This window comes from Octodon degus, unplaced genomic scaffold (genome assembly GCF_000260255.1).
Source record: "Octodon degus isolate 3935 unplaced genomic scaffold, OctDeg1.0 scaffold00666, whole genome shotgun sequence".
Lineage (NCBI taxonomy): Eukaryota > Metazoa > Chordata > Mammalia > Rodentia > Octodontidae > Octodon > Octodon degus.
This window is the reverse complement of record NW_004525242.1, coordinates 36,655-41,224: the sequence shown is the minus strand read 5'-3', so window position 1 is coordinate 41,224 and position 4,570 is coordinate 36,655.

Below are 4,570 nucleotides of genomic sequence, written 5' to 3'. Positions count from 1 at the left end.
TTTTATGTTTGGATTATTTCACATGATATAATGTTTTGCAAGATTAATTCATATTTTTATATGTGTTAATACTTATGGGTTAATTTTCAATTGTTGGAAGCACCACATGCACTGGTGCATGCATCAATCAGTGGTGGAATAGGATTGTTCTCATTTCATGACAATTATGTATTATTCTGGCTTGAACATTTGTGTACAAGTTTGTGTGTGTACATAATGTTTTCATTCTTGGAAGATGCATACCTAGAAATGTGAATTATAATGTTAACTCTAATCATGCAAACAAATACAATGCTTTTCCAAAGCGGTTGCTCCATTTTGCCTCTCTAGCAATTTATCAGGGCTCCGTGTGTGTGTGTGTGTGTGTGTGTGTGTGTGTGTGTGTGTGTTTAAAATATCTTCACCACTTGCTTCCATTTGACTTTTGAATATAGCCATTCTGGTTAGTGGTAAGTGCTAGCTCACTGCGGTTGTAATGTGCTTTTACCTAATGACTAACAATGTTGAGCATTTTTCACGTGTTTATTGAACATGTATTTCTTTTGGAGAAATGCCCATTCCAATTGCTTACCTATTTTTAAAGCTTACTGAAATACAATTGACCTTATAAAATTTACCCCTTTGGGTGGGGTATGGTGGTGCAAGCTTATAATTCCAGCATTCAAAAAGCTGAGGGAGGAGAATCGTTGTGAGTTCAAGACCAGCCTGGGCTACAGAGTGAGCTCAAGGTCATCCTGAGCTGCAGAGCAAGGCCCTATCTCAAAAAGACAAAATAAAGTGAGAAGTAAAATAAAGTAATGTTCCATTTTAAAATATACCTTGGCTGTTATACAGGGCAGTGCAATCATTGACTCTATCTAAATCCAGAACATTTTCATCAGCCTGTGCACAATCCAGCCTGGTATATCAATGGCTATAAAGTGGAGCACTTCCCTCTTACACTCCAGTGTCCCATAGGCTGCCTTTCCCTACCGCTTACGCCAGAGTTATGAGAAATACCTGTTCAAAGGCACAAGATAATCATTACCATTCCAAAAGCCATACACAGAGCATACCAAGCATTGGGACCAACACAAATCCAAAATCCAGCAGGGTGAACATTAAGTCCTGCAGTTCCATGTGGGACATCCGAAGCACTCTCTGGTAAATTGTGAACACCATGTGGCTCAGCGCCTGTGGCACTCTTGGCGGTGGCCTCTATGGCTTCCATCTTAGGCTGGCTTTGCTCCCTCCTTGCAGTTTCCCTTAGATGATCCACATTCTCAGCTTTTCCAGACTTGGATTTCCACTGAACAGGGTTCAAACTCACAGCTTCACACACTACCCTCTCAGGGGCATACTGCCTGGCTTCCCAGGCCTTCTTCTGAAATCGAGGTGGAACCCTTCTTAAATTCAGAACCCTTGCAATCTGGAAGTGCCAAAAACCAATGCCACATGGATGATGCCAAGGTCTGCTGACAGCTGTAGCTGTAGCCTCTACCTGTTCTCTACTAACCTTTGCTATATGTATATTGGTCCACTAAGTGCTGTCCTGCATTTCATGAAGCCTTTATTCAACTTTCCCTCATTTATTATTCTGTCTCTTCTTCAGAATATGTAATGTCTATGTCTCTAAGTTCTTCATAAGGAACTCAGAGCAGGTCACTGGACTTTAGTACTGGGAATTACAGTGAGGGCTTGTGAAAGCCATGAGTCAGACAGTTTAATACCAAGTCATACAGTCATACAGGCAGATTGATGGCATTAGGGCCCTCTGTAGGGAACATAGAGATGCAGGCTCTTTTAATAGGGATTGGAAAGAAGATAAGCAAAATTAGGCAGGAAGATGTTAATAAACGTCTGTGGTCAGTTATCTGGCTGTCTTGGACCTCATTGGGCAGAGTCCTTGAAGCATTTGTGTTAAAGTTTTGGATATCTCCAGATATGCATAGATTTACAACATTCTATTTTATTTCTTTTTCTTAATTACATCCTTTGTTTGCCAGTGACAGCATTCATACTATGGTGAGCCTTCACTGAGAACAATACCTCTGCTGGCAAACAGGTTGAGTGCTAGGAAGATTGTGTCTGCTTTGAGCCTTATGTTCTCTAATTCCTCTTTGTGAAACTCCAGGTCTTCTGTTGAGTTTCTCATTGTTTGTATACTTTTTAATTTCTGAGTTTCCATTTGCCTTTTACAATACTTTTTATTGATAATTTCATCATCATAGCTTCTTTTCCTTCAGTACACATGGAATTTTGTTCTTCAGACATAGTAATTCTGGCTGTTTTGTTGGATGCAATATTTGGACCTTCTCATGGGTAGTTCACTCAACTAGTCTTTTTCTTGTGTATCTATGACACCACTGTTTCTTTCCATATCCCATAATTGTTTGTTGTCAACTGAACATTTTCTTTAATTTATTTTATTTCTTTTTGAGGATGGCTTGTTTTTTGCTTTTTGCCTGTATAGAGACTTGCCTGCACCATGTCAATGAAGTCTGTTTTCTCCATAGTTTGAAGGCTCTTGATGTGACCCCTCAGAAGGCAGGCTGTGCCCAAGCAAACGTAGTCACCCTCTGATGATAGTAGTATTAGCAGGTCTTTATTCCTCCAGGTTTGTGACGTATCTTACCACGAAGTCGTCTCCTTCAGCTGTTTACATGTCTCCTGTTAGAGTCCACTGATTATCTGCTGATCACTTTGGTGTGTGAGAGAATGCCATGGACATTTGTTGCTCTGTATTCTGATCCGGTTGTGCCTAAGTGGTGGTAGTTGTTGAAGTTTGTTCTTACTCCATGGCTGTACTCTTAGTGGATTGTGATTGTCTCTAATAAGCAAGGTAATCTGCAATTTATCTTATTGCTCTGATGAATCTATCAAATGCCTTTTCATTTGCTTAACAGCAAAGCTTTCATGTTTTGGAAATCATCCTTATGCTTGAATCATCCCAGACTTTATTTGGATCACTGTGAGTCTAATCTACATAGTGAGTCCCTATATAGACCCTGAACTAAATCCATTTTTCAAAAAGCTGTTAAAAGGCAAAAGTAATTAAGCTTTGGACAAGATTATGGTTTTTAATTTGTAGGAACTATTGCATTTTATATTTGTTTATAATGGCAGACTGCAGTTTAAAATTGCTTCAATTAGTGTCCACTGTTGATGTCTTTAAGTGGCATTGCTTTCCTTAGGACTTTTTATGTGCTTATTGATATACAAGTTCTAGGAAACCAGGGGAGTTAGTATACTAACATCAGCACACCCAAATCTGTTAGGTGATGTGCTCACTGGAAGCGGGAAGGCAAGATGTCACAATAGCATCTGTTGCTCTGTCCAGCTGCAACTCATCTGTTTCTCTCTCCATATTTGTCTTCTGTTTCACCTTAGTTTATTGTTAGTTCCTTGTTTAGTTGTATAAAAATTGGCTTAATAGCAAATTAAGTGAAATTTGCAGTCTTCACATAAAGTTAACACTTTTAAAATTTCTTTGGAGACAAGACATTTAAACTGAAGGAGAAGTCTCACAACAGTGGACATTGTATCAGTCCAGGTATTTATTTCCTGATTTTTTAAATCAATATTTCAAGTTTGTGTGTTAATCATCATAAAACAGTGATTTTATGGATTTTTTGGGTTGTGTATGCTTTAATGGCTAAAGAGGGTGCACAATTTTCCTTTTTCTTTCTTTCTTTACTCTTTCTTTCTTTCTTTCTTTATTTTATTTTATTTTTTTTTTTTAGGAGGGGAGTACCAGGATTGAACTCAAGATGCTCTCAAATTATCACTCATCCTCATAAAAAATGAACATGTATTGGTGTTCCAGAGAGATTGATTAATGTGCTTCATAGCTGGAAAAGCCAACATTTGAATCAAGGCCTGAAATATTCCAGAGCCCATACTTTTTGTTAAATTATAATTCAGTATTCATTCATAACCACAGGACAAGATTTGTGACCATTTTTGTATCTATATCATACTGCATTCTCACAGCAACTCTGAGTCAGGCATTATTATCCCCATTTAATGTTTTGGGTGACCTCACCAGAGTAACCAGAGTGCTATTAGCTTTGACATTCCTCCATTCCTAACAACTGGCTGACTAATGAATATACTGTAAATATCTTTGCCACCAGGTGGGGTTTCTCCATTGTCTGCTAGAATTATTGAGTGTTTTTGGAGACATTTTGTCAGAGTTCATAAATACATTATGTCCTGGATTATTTTTCAGGAATTTGAGGTGGTAGATTTCTTAAAGCTCTAATCATGTTATAAAATTGAAGCCAGATTTTTTTAAGAATATTCTCACAGGTCTATTGAAATCAGAGAAAAAAGTCCATCTCTCAGTGTTTGGAGTTAAAATGATCGGGTTTCTGTGTTTCTCACCAGTTCCTCCTCCCTCTGCAGGATCACTGACACTATCCTGGCAATGGCTCGCCATCCTCCGATCTCCTCCACAAGTACCCCATCATCGACCAGTTCTTCAGGTAGAGGAGTTACTCACACTGTGGGGAGCAAACTGTTTTCCATTTTATGTCCATCTCTGGTATGACTAATTGTTCTTTTTCCTTAAGGCACAGCATAAAAAGAG